General features: G+C 40.6%; 1 pseudogene; it reads right to left on the bottom strand.

Moving 5' to 3' along the window:
- Positions 1-2,532: 2,532 nt before the first annotated feature.
- Positions 2,533-13,262, bottom strand: part of LOC121978431 — a 39,371-nt pseudogene continuing 28,641 nt past the window's right edge.

The raw sequence follows: 13,262 nt of genomic DNA on the forward strand, positions 1-13,262 counted from the left end.
GTACAGGGTACAAGGATCAAAGCGCACAGGTCGGAATGTACCATCCAAGGATACAGGTCAGGACTTTTAGCCTGGCGGCATAAAGCACATGGATCAAAGAGTATAGGTCGGGATATGCAAACCAAGGATATATGAATCAGGACGGACAGGTTGGGAAACACAGACTAAGGCGTACAAGACGAGATAGATAGAATCAGACTGAGGCATACAGGTCAGGACTCAGGATAAGCGGAAGCAAATTGAGGCGTACAGGTCGGAATTCAGGATAAGCGGAACCAGACTAAGGCTTATAGGTCACGACTTACAAGGTAAGATAGGTCGGGAGTTCACAGAACAATATACGCAGGACAGGGATGGACACATAGGTCTGGAGTTCTGAAGTGGCAAACGCAGGTCAAGAAAGATAGGTCTACACCCACAGGTTGAGGCCAGCAGGTACGGGGACCCAGTCCAGGGTTAACAGATCGGGGCAGACATACACTACACAACAAGCAAGCCAGGGAATCGTAACAACCTATTAGGGAATAATCACTGCCTATCAGAGAATATGCTAACGATCTGGCGTTCACTGCTCGCTGATTCGTTCTCAGACTTATAGGAGGATGCCACGTGTCACTCACCGCCATACAAAGCCTGACACCCGACATTCCCTGACACGCGCCAGACTCCAGAAGCACCCATTACAGTATAAAAAGGGAAGCTTTGTCCCTTACTCAGGTACGCTCACTTGTCATTTCATTCTCGTCTCTTACTTTTTGTCCTTTCTCTGTGCTTCTGGGGAAAAAGTACCTGACTTGAACGTCGGAGGGTCTGACCCGAGGAATTTTTCCTTGGTTCTTGATCTCTAACGCAGAGGCGGCTTGACTGAGTGTGCGCAGGACCCTCGCTTCGTCATCACCCCCCGTCATCCGCTCGTGTAAGCTCTCCCGGCGAGTGCTAGATCGACCAGGCTTCGCAGCGACTTTCCGTCAACACCAGCGACAGCGTGGCCTGCCTTCATCCGACTCAGCTTCCGGATGGGATCAATTATCAACCAATAATTCTTACTGAAAAACTTGTTGATCCTCAAGGAAAACTTGTTGATCTTGGAGGAACTCTTGGTAGAAGCATTACTCTAAACTTAGTTTTTTCAATCTCGGGCCATGATGCAAGATGATCTGAATATCTTTCATAATATTTTTAATAATTTTTGAGTTTTTTTTATATTTAAGGTATTTTTTTTGCCAATTTCCTTCTTTTATATTTTTGAATTTTGAGTCTGTTTAGGGATTTGAAAATTGTGAGTCTGTTAAGAATTTTTTTTTTCTTTACAAATTAGAATTTTTGAATTTATATAAATGTCTTATTAGTTGATGTTTAGGATAAAGTTTTGGGTTTAATAATAATTTTCAAGAGTGTCGTTTATTTTCCTATTTTCCGATACTCTTCGGCATCAACAGGTTTTAAAAGATTATTTTCAATATTCATACATAAATCAACTATTTAATAGTCCATAGGATAATCATAATCTTGTCTGACGTCAAGGATTAAAGTATTTTTTTTTTAACAATTCTTTTATCTTGAATCGTGTCTCCATGCATTTTATTTGATTAACAATATTTAAGAGCATGAATAAAAATCTTATATTCTTCGATTTTTAAATTATCAAAATCTCTCCGCGATTGTCTTCTTCTTTACTTGAAATTCTTCCTTTAATATTTGCAATGCTTCTTTTGTGTTCATGAAATAAAAAATAAGAGGAAAAATAGTTTTCCCAACCCTTTACTGAATGTAAGATAGTGATTTAGGGTTTTGCTTTTTTATTCTTTTAGTAATTTTTCATAATATTTATCGTTGCTGATTGAGATTTTGTACTTGTCGTCATCAATAATATCCCAAAAATCTAACGAGATAAAGAATGTCCGCATTTAGCTGTTTCAAACTTATAATATTCGCATTCAAAGTCGGTATTTAGCTTGTAGAATATGCAAATAAAGTAGATGAAATTCCCTTTAGAAAAATAATGCATGAGCCCTGCAGGAATTTTTTCCATAGATTCAGGTTGTGATATTTCGAAAATTCTGTTCTATCTTCAATAAAAAATCAGATCAAACTTGTTGTCAAACTTATTGTCAATATATATAGAAATATGAGAAGGCAGTAGCAGTAATTAGGAAGATAAGAACGAGCAGATCGAAATGAGGGAGCATAGAGATTTAAAGAAATGAGATTATAGATTAAAATGAGAAATGCTCAAAATGGAAGAATCTACATTAAAGTTAGTCAATCATATTAATTTTTAATAAGCTTGGGAAGCAATTATTCATTTATTAAATTTTGACCGTACAATATAAAGAATAATTATAATTCTTATTTTTTTAGTGCATCATTAGTGGGATATTTAGAGATGATATTTCCCAAAATATCACTCAATCCCAAGTATCCTCCATCGGAAGGGATATTGGAAAAAATAAGCTCTTAAAGTAACAAGCTTAAACTTTATTTTTATTAGCGAGTTCAAAGATTACATATTAATATCATTTAATATGGAAATCAAATTTTAGACTTTAGAGACAATGTTGGTTCCCCGCACTGTGACTGTTGCTCCGTTGCGTCCTTGTCATCGACCTCCTCCATCAGGTTGTGCACTTCTTGTGTGATCCTGTCCATGGTAGGGGCCAGTAAACACACTGGGACGACGATCCCCTCCTCCCCCTTGCTATTTTTCATAGATACGTAGAAGCTTGACAATCCAGGAATGGCTCCGACTCAACCCTTCCCTGGGCCTCCGTACGCTGCCTTCCCCCACCCGAAATCAACGTCTCTGAACCCTAACCGAGTCACGTCGGAGACCACGTACGACCACACCATCGTGAAGTGCGGCCGCCCGCGCAGCGCCATCAGGTCCGCCAGTGACCTCATGTACTCGTCGCTCACCGCCGACTTGGCCTTCTTTACCAGGTCCAGCGCGTACCCGATGGGGTTGCTGGACAGCTTTCCCGCCGTGGACACCGCCACCGGGAAGGCGAATGTGTTCCCGTAGTACCCTGCCGGGAGGCCCAGGCCGGATTTGCCACGAGCGTTCACGACAAAGATGATCCGGACCTCCTCCTCAGCGTTGGCTCCGATGGCGACGGTGCGGCACTTCCAGAGGAAGGCAGTGAGGATCTCGAAGGTGGAGCTGTTCCGGAGGTGCTCCGGAGCGTGGCGCCGGAGGGAGGCCACCTCAGCCTTGCCGAAGAAGAAGGAACGGTGTACCAGGTCGTCGATGTTAAAAGAAGAATAGAAAGAAGATAAAAATATTAGAGTAATAATTAATCTTATTGTTCATTGATACTTGCCCTCAAGACAATACAATATATAGTGTTTAAACAAGTACTTGGTCAATTAACCAATTAATAAATAACAGAATAATTCTAAAAATTATTATGAGAATTATTCTAATAATTATAACATAATTATTAGAATAATCCTAAAATTAATTTAATTTGATTTGATTATTTGATCCGGTCAATTATGGTATTTCTCTTTTATCTCTTTTACCCCCTGACAAACTTAACGGGAGATCTTTGACGTTGAGTTTGCTTGCTAACTTGTTGAAACATTGTCTGGATAAAGGCTTAGTAAAGATATCAGCAATTTGATCCTCAGCAGAGATTTAAGAGACAGATAATTGTTGAGTTGCCACACGTTCACGAACAAAATGAAAATCAATCTCCACATGTTTTATACGAGCATGAAAGATTGGATTTGCTGTGAGATATGTTGCTCCAATATTGTTGCACCAAATTTTTGGTGCAATATTTGATGCAAGATGAAGTTCAGAGAGAAGTGATTGAAGCCAAATAATTTTAGACGTTGTATTTGCTATAGCTTTATATTCTGCTCAGTACTTGAACGAGAAACCGTAGGTTGCTTCTTCGAATTCCATGAGATAAGATTTCGTCCAAGAAATATTGCATATCCACTAGTTGAGTGTCTATCTTCAGGAGAACTGGCCCAATCCGCATCACTATAGGTATGTAAATCTCGAGACGATTGACGATATAAAAGAAAATCATGTAGAATAGTACTTTTGAGATAGCGAAGTATTCTTTTTACATTATCCCAATTTTGTTCAGTTGGAGCATGCATGAATTGACAAGCACGATTTACTACAAAAGTAATATCAGGGCGTGTGATAGTGACATATTGTAAGGCTCCAAGAATGCTTCGATAAATCTGTGGATCAGACAGAGCAGGAGAGGATGAAGATGGAGAGTTGTTTATAGCAATTGGTATAGAGACCAGACGTGCTCCATCCATTTTGGCTCTTTGAAGAAGTCCAGTAATGTATTTGCTCTTAGAGAGAAGATAGCCATCCTCATGTGGAATAAGCTCAATACCAAGAAAAAAATGAGCAATGCCCAAATCTCGGATAGGAAATTCTTGATTGAGAAGACTTAATAAAGTTATGATGCCCTTGTGATCATAACCGGTTATCAGGATGTTATCTACATAAATAAGAAAAAATATCATGGACCCATCATTATATTTTTGAAATAGAGACGAGTCCGTCTTTGATCCAGAAAATCCTTGAGCTTGTAACCAATTGGATAGTCAATGAAATCATGCACGAGGAGCTTGTCGAAGATCATATAAGGATTTCTTAAGTTGGAAAACATGAGATGGAAATTGTGGATGAATGAACCCAGGTGGTTGCTCCATAAATACAGTTTCCTCAAGATGACCATGGAGAAACGCATTTGAGATGTCCAATTGGCGTACATGTCAATTGGAACTAACAACTATCAATAATAATAGTCTGACAGATGTAATCTTGATGACTGGACTAAAAGTGTCATTGAAGTCAATACTTGGTTGCTCACTAAAACCTTTGGCTACAAGTCGAGTTTTGTGTCGTTCAAGAGAACCATCAGCTCGATACTTAAGATGGAATACCCATTTAGAGCCCACAACATTCATTAAGGAAGTGCGTGGAACTAGACTCCATGTTTCATTGCGAAGAAGTGCATCAAATTCTGTAGCCATTGCACTATGCCAATTTGGATCCTTGTTTGCTTGCGTAAAACAAGTTGGTTCAATGGATTTTGAAGAGACCACTAGAGCCCGTGGAAGAGGATATCGAGTCACATTTGGTGGGCAACGTTCATAAATGTCACTAATGGGAAGCATGTGACGAGGAGCATTATCATCTGAATCACTTGTTGATGGTGATGAGGAAGTAGACTGACATGGTGATGTAGATGACGGACTTGCATTATCCGAGGATCCAGAACTATAGAGCATATTATTTTCGACCGGCGAGGTTTCCAAGATTGGAGTAGCATCCTGAGGTGATTCTGATGGTATAGGGGAGTTATTAGAGAGCGGAGCAGGACCTAGGATGTCATCATTTTTGACAATATTAGGTGGTATTAAGAAGGTGCCACCTGTATCTGGAGGACAGATCGAAGAAGATACTGAAAAAGGGAATAGAGCCTCATCAAAAGTAACATGTCGTGAAATATAAATTCGACCTGTTGGTATATGTAAGCAACGATAACCATGGTGCAAATTGCTGTAACCAAGGAAAACACATTGTAGTGAACGAGAGTCAAGTTTGTGTTTAGAGTAGGGGCGTAACCATGGATAACATGTGTAACCAAAAATTCGAAGAAAAGTGTAATTAGGAGTTTGATTATAAAGTGTTTCAAAAGGACATTAATGATTGAGCAATGGAGTAGGGAGTCGATTTATGAGATATACAACAGTGGTAACAGCTTCATCCCAAAATTTACGTGAAACTGATGCATGATGAAGAAAAGCTAAGGCAGTTTCGACTATGTGTCTATGTTTTCTCTCAATAGAGCCATGTTGTTCTGGAGTGTGAGGACAAGAGACTCGATGAACAATTCCACAAGAGACAAGATGACGATGGAGAGCTTGATATTCACCTCCCCAATCAGAATGAAAAGAAAGTATTTTACGATTAAAAAATCGTTCAACTTGATTTTGAAATTTACAGAATATATCCAATAAATAAGATTTTCTTTTCATAAGATAGATCCAAGTATATTTACTAAAATGATTAATAAAGGTAACATAATATTGGAAACCTTGGTTAAATAAAACAGGTGCAGGGCCCCAAACATCAGAATGAATTAATTCAAGTGGGAAATTAGAAACATAATCGGTTGAATAGAAAGGTAGCTTATGACTTTTAGATTCCATGCAGGCCCTACATGAATGAGATGGAGAGGAGGTAATGGAAGTAGGTAAACCATACCTATTGATGATTGACTGGACAATATGAAGAGAAGGATGACCAAGTCGAGCATGCCAAGCTGGTTTATTTGTACGTTCACCAACAAAAGCTTTGATTGAAGAACTTTGAAGATAGTAGAGGCCATTTTTTATTCCCCCATGAAACACAATAGCATTTGTTCCTTTATCTTTTATAAGATAATGATTATGATGAACCTCAAAAATGACATTGTTATCAAGACAAACTGACGGGTAGAAAGTAAATTTTTAGTGATAGATGGAACATGAAAGACATTGCGCATGTGAAAAGTTCGATTAGATAAATGAATATATGTGTTTCCAAGATTAGCAATTTACAAACCTGAGCCATCGCCTACTTGAACCGTATCTGAGCCATAATATGACATTATGTCTGTAAGGATATTATAATCCGATGTGACATGATGAGTTGCTCCAATGTCAATATACCAATCAGTAGATGAAAACTCTGGGGTTTTACCGCAAGTAGGCACAGATGAGAGAGCTTTAGGATATGCTTGTGAAATAGACGGTTGTCTTGAGGCTATAGAACCACCAATGAAATTTGAGGCAAATCTTTTAGGGCATAGATTTCCCTGATGGCCAATGATGTGACAAATTTAACATTTTACTCGAGAGCAATCAAGTCTTTTTGGGAATAAATTTCCAGTATGACCAATGATGCGACAAATTTGACATCGGACTGAATTTTGTTTTTGACCTCCTTGATAGTGTTGAGTATTTGACATCTAAAGTAAAATAACTTATCTTGTAGAGAGACTGGATCGCCGGAAGGGGGCCTTTCGCCTGGAGAAACTCCCCTTGGAGGAAATAGAAGCCTTGGCTGGAGCAACCACTTGTTGTCGACGTTGAGGTTTGGCCGGCGTTCGATGGACAACAGCGGTAGCACAAAAGGAGAAGCCCTTTGTCGTCTTGTTTTGCGGTTTCAAACAAAAAAGAAACTCCTCTTTTGTCTTGGGCGGCGACAGAAAAAGGAAGGGAAGAGGATTTATGAGGGAGAGAGAAGAGAAACAGGAGAGAGGAAAGAAAAGATTAATTAAAAGAAAAATAATAATAATAAGAGAATAGAAATAGAAACGTGATAATGTTAGCGGTGAAAGAAGGCAGACACCGTTATGGTGGGAGAATTAAGAGAAAGAGAAGGAACGAAGGATCATGGCTCTGATACCATGTTAAAAGAAGAACAGAAAGAAGATAAAAATATTAGAGTAATAATTAATCTTATTGTTCATTGATACTTGCCCTCAAGACAATACAATATATAGGGTTTAAACAAGTACTCGGTCAATTAACCAATTAATAAATAACAAAATAATTCTAAAAGTTATTCTGAGAATTATTCTAATAATTATAACAGAATTATTAGAATAATCCTAAAACTAATTTGATTTGATTTGATGATTTGATCCGGTCAATTCTGGTAATTCTCTTTTATCTCTTTTAGTCGAATGGGACGATGGTGCCGGGGACGTCTTCATACTCTCGGTGGACGCAGGTGACTCGGGGAGGGTGTCGCGCCTCCAATACCTCACGCAACCAGACCGGAGCTAAGGAAGGGCTGGCCGCCCCTCGTGCCAGCTCCGCCATGGCGTACATGAACTGAACGATGCCGGAACCGTCGAACATCGTGTGGTTGTGGCGGAGTATGAAGACGATGCCGCCGCACAGTAACTGCGTCACCTGAATCAATAGAAACGGGCAATGGAGGACGCCATCCGATCCAGGGACATTCCAGAGGAGCTTCTCTAAACAGGGGAACGACGGCTGCAGGGCGTTGCCGAACTGATTAAGACGGACGTCAGCGTCGGCCTCAATGAACAGCACGCCCTCACCGGTGCACTCCACCACTAGCTGTTGGTTAGTCCTAGGAAAACGTACCGATTCCACTATACAAAAATTTTTGTACAAGTGTCGAACATTTCCTTAAATAACCTATTGTGTTCTTTAGAAGTTAAATTAGGAATCGCAGACGGAACTTAACATTATTGATTCCAAATTTAACTTATGTGTTCTTAATGGTTTAAATTTGAATCGCAAGCGGAACTTAACACTATTGATTCAAATCCACCTAAGTTATTAATTCCATAAATATTAATTTCCAAAATTAGCTTCCAAGACTGCATGGCGAGGCACATGACCTTCTTGGATATGGGACCAACCACCACCGCCTAGGCAAAGCCTTTTAAGGAAAGCTAATATTTATTTCCTTAAATAATTCTAGGTTAACCAAAAAGAATAATCGAATCACAAATTAGAAAAAGAAGAAAACACAAACTCGAAAAACTAATTCGAAAAACTAGATCTAATGGCTCTTGTGTTTTGAATTCATACAAAAGAAATACAACTAGTATGATGCGGAAATTGATTACTAATTATACCTTCCTTTGTAAACTTTAATGACCTCTTGATCTTTTACTGTATTCCTCTTCTTATCCCAGACGTTGTGTGGGCAACGATCTACCGAGATGAGAATCCACCTAAGCCACCTTCTTCTCCAAGCAAGATTCGGCAACCATAAATATTCCAAGAATAGATGTGGTTCGACCACCACCACCAAGCTCCAAGGGATGCTTCCTTTCTCTCCTTCTTCTCCATGCTAAAATCCGGCCATCTTCAAGCTCCATGAGTTTACAAGATCCGGCCAATGAAGAAGAAAGAAAAGGAAGAAGCGAAAACTAATAGGACCGGCCACCCCAACCTGCAGGGTTTAATATGACAATCTTTATGAGCTCCTCTTAGGGACATTATCAACCTAGATTACTAGGACACAGTTTCCTTCTATAATCAACAAGTCACACTATAAGTAACATCATTTCCCAACTTATCGGGCTTATTGATTTATCGAACTAAATCTCACCCATTGATAAATTAAAGAAATGAATATCAAATATATGTGCTTGTTATTATATTAGGATTAAGAGTACACACTTCCATAATAACTGAGGTCTTTGTTCCTTTATAAAGTCAGTATAAAAGGAAACTACCTCTAATGGTCCTACTCAATACACTCTAAGTGTACTAGTGTAATTATATAGTTAAGATAAACTAATACCTAATTACACTACGACCTTCTAATGGTTTGTTCCTTTCCATCTTGGTCGTGAGCTACTGTTTATAATTTATAAGGTGCTAATAACATGATCCTCTGTGTGTGACACCACACACCATGTTATCTACAATATAAATTAATTGAACAACTACATTTATCATAAATGTAGACATTTGACCAATGTGATTCTTTTTTCTAGATAAATGTTTATACCAAATGCTAGGCTTTTAGTATACACTCTAACAATCTCCCACTTATACTAAAAGACTAGGCTGTCATATCTGCTGCCATACATCTGATTCCCAACCCTTCAACATGCCCATCAAAAGCTCTTGTCTTAAGGGCCTTAGTGAAAAGATCTATAGGTCATCATCTGATGCAATCTAGGCGGCAACAACTTCTCCTCGTTAGATGATTTCTCGTATTGGGTGGTACTTGAGCTCTATTGTGTTTACTTGCCTTATGGACTCATGGTTTCTTCGAGTTTGTTACTGCACCAATATTATTACAATAAATTGTAATAATCTTTGGACAAACTAGAAATCATATCTAAGTCCATCTTGAGGTTACTGAGTCATTCAACTTCTATAGCTGCCACTGAGGCTGCCACATACTCAACTTCCATAGTGGAGTCTGAAAAGCACCTATGCTTAACATGTTGGTGCAATATCCCTCAGGTCAAGGGTGACCTGGTTAACCAAGCTGAGTCTTGGTTAGGGTTTAGATGTTTGACAATAAGATATTGATTGAAGAAGAGTCAAGTAGGTCAAGGTTGACTGGATACTTGATTGGGAAGTCCTAACTGGAATGTCAGGCAGAAGGAAATCCTGGTGAGTGAAGCCAGGTGAAAGTCCTAGTGAGTGAAGCTAGGCAGATGGAAAACCCTAGTGAGTGAAGCTAGGTGAAAGTCCTAGTGAGTGAAGCTAGGCAGATGGAAAACCCTAGTGAGTGAAGCTAGGTGAAAGTCCTGGTGAGTGAAGCCAGGCAAGGAAGGAAATCCAGATGGATCAAGGATGATCGGACATCTGGTGTTGGGAAGTCCAAGTAGGTCAAAGGATTGACTGGATACTTGGCAAGGAAGGAAGTCCAGATGAGTCAAGGTTGACCAGACATCTGGTGGAAGTCCAAGTAGGTCAATGGAGTGACCGGATACTTGGCACGACGAGTAAAAGTCCAAGTGGGTCAAAGGGATTGACCGGACACTTGGTGGGAGTCCGGCAGGTCAAGGTGACCGGATGCGAGGCATGATGTACCAACAGTCAAGGTTGACCGGATGTTGGTTAGGGAGGTTTGAGACTTGGTTTGGGCAAAAACCAAGTCTTGGATCGATCCGTGGATCGATCCGGTCGATCGATCGGTGGATCGATCCATTCTTCCCTTGGATGAACCACGGATCGATCGTGGATCGATCCGAGGTCCCGATCGATCGGCCGATCGATCGGGACGATGCTTCGCGCGATAAGCGCCGGATCGATCCGTGGATCGATCCGAGGCTTTAGCACAGAGGCGCTCCGGATCGATCCGTGGATCGATCCAAGCCTCCCATCGATTCGGAACATTCGAATCGATCGGGATCAACGATGCGTCGGGTTTAAAGCCATGACGAGCATGGTCTTGGCATCTCTTACGAGCTCTTCTCGATTCATTCCAGCTCCTCCACGGCTCTCTACAAGCACGTGATCGTCGGTTCTTGAAGGTTCTTGGAGGCTTTCCAAGTCAAGAGGCGGATCTATTGCAAGAGGAAGAAGTTAGGGTTAGGGTTTTCATTGCACATCTTGTGAGCTTTTGCTTAACTTGTATTTCCTTTCTTCTTCTTGTATTGAGAGTGTTGTAGGGCTTCTCCGCCTTTGGTAGTTACCATAAAGGAGTGTTATTCATAGTGGAGGGTGTGTGCGTTGGTGTGGATCCTTGGATTAGTCACCTCTTGTGAGGTGGATACCAAGTAAAATCCTAGTGTTAGCGTGTTTGTGTTTGTTTATGTATTTTCCGCTGCGCATTCTTGAAGAAACAAGCAACACCGAGCAACGAGCAACGAGCACGCGACGAGCTATTCACCCCCCCTCTAGCTACTTTTGGTCCTAACAAGTGGTATCAGAGCGAGGCCGCTCTTCACCGGAATCATCGCCGGAAGGGTCAAGCATATCAAGAAAAGCTAGAGGGTGAAGAAGTTGGAGCAAATTCTTCAAGTTCAAGACTTTATCAAGCTCAACTTCAAGATGCAATTCCAAGATGGGCTTGGATTTGACACAAGGGTGGCTCCACCATACACTTCTACGAGTTTCGATTCTTGGAAATCAAGAATCGAAAATTTTCTTATGATGGAGATAGAGCAATGGTTTGCTCTAATGGAAGGCTTCAAGGCTCCAAGAAATTCAAAGGGCAAAGTTCTAAAGAAAAGCAAATGGAGCCCGGAGCAAGTACAAAGGTGCGAGGCAAATGACAAAGTGACCAAGCTTTTGGTCAATTTATTGCCAAGCACCATCCTTTGCAAAATTGGAGAGTTTGAAGATGCAAAGGAGCTATGGAGCAAATTGGCCAAGCTTCATGAAGAGATCCCCTCCACTGTACAAGATCAAGAAGAATCCAGAGAGGGTGACTCTTTGGAGCAAGACCAAGAGGAGGATTCCGAGGTTGAAAAATGCTCAACCTCCGAAGAAGAGGAAATCCAAGAAGCTTCATCCTCAAGGGAATGCAACGAAGGGAACAAGGAGAGAGCATACTCCTTGTTTCATATTCAAGATGATGAAGCCTCCACCTCTAGGATTGAGGGGGAGCAATCCTTGGTGACGCCGGATCAAGAAGAAGGAGAAGCTTCTACATCCGGGTCAAGAGACGAAGAGGAGGAAGAAGATTCTACCTCCACAAGTCAAGAAAAATCAAATGGAGGAGAATCAAGGTCCGATCAAGAGGAAGTCTCTACCTCCGGATCCAAAGGAAAAGATGCCACCCCTACAAGCGAAGGTAATAATATTTCAATTAAAAATAAAAATCATATAATATGTTTTGAGTGTAGGGAAAGCGGGCACTACAAGAGCAAGTGTCCTAAATTGGCCAAGAAGAAGTGCCAAGTGGCACAAAAGGGCAAGGTGAAGCCCAAGGAGACCGTCCCCGAAACGAAGAAGAGCAAGGAGCATATAATATGCTTCTCTTGCAATCAAAAGGGGCATTACCGGAGTCAATGCCCTAAGGGGAAGAAGACGGTCAAGGCTCAAGGAGGAAGCTCATCTCAAGGGAGAGCCTCCAAGGTAAAAAGAAAGGTAACATTTATTGAGCCCACCCCTTTACATCATGGTAAAAAGCATGATAGTTCTAATTTTTATCATTTTAATGCTATTTACCATAAAAATAGAAAGCATGAGGGCTTTAAGGAAAAGCATGTGGCCCTACATGCCAAAACTACCCAACCTAAGGTTAGGAAGGTAGATAGACACTTGGGCGGGAACACTAAGGAAAATAGATACATGCCCAAGATCAAAAATGCTCATGGACCAAAACCTAAGGATTTAATGATAGAAAATCAAGTCTTGAGGTCAAGACTTGATAAAATGGAAAAGACCCTAAAAAGGATGAAAAATATCCTAAAAGGGCAAAATGAGCAATACCTAGGGCTAGGAGCACAAAGGTCATCCAATGGCCATAGAGGTTTGGGATACAAACCAAAGGTTAAGAAGGATGCTCCCTCTTATCATAGAGTTCCATACAGTTATGGAACAAACCCTAGGTCTAGTGGTCAAGTCAAAAATACTAGGGAGGTCATCCCTAAGAGTGTTTTTACAATAAAAGTGACTAAGGCTTCTAAGAAGTCTAAGAAAGTCACCAACAAGGTCACAAGGGAGGCTATCCCTAGAGTTGACCTAGAAAAAGTGACCAAGGCTTATAAGAAGCCAAACAAGGTCACTAGGAAGGTATCTAGGGAAGTTATCCCTAGTGAATACCTAGAGCATCCAAG

This window comes from Zingiber officinale, chromosome 4B, assembly GCF_018446385.1.
Source record: "Zingiber officinale cultivar Zhangliang chromosome 4B, Zo_v1.1, whole genome shotgun sequence".
Classification (NCBI taxonomy): domain Eukaryota; kingdom Viridiplantae; phylum Streptophyta; class Magnoliopsida; order Zingiberales; family Zingiberaceae; genus Zingiber; species Zingiber officinale.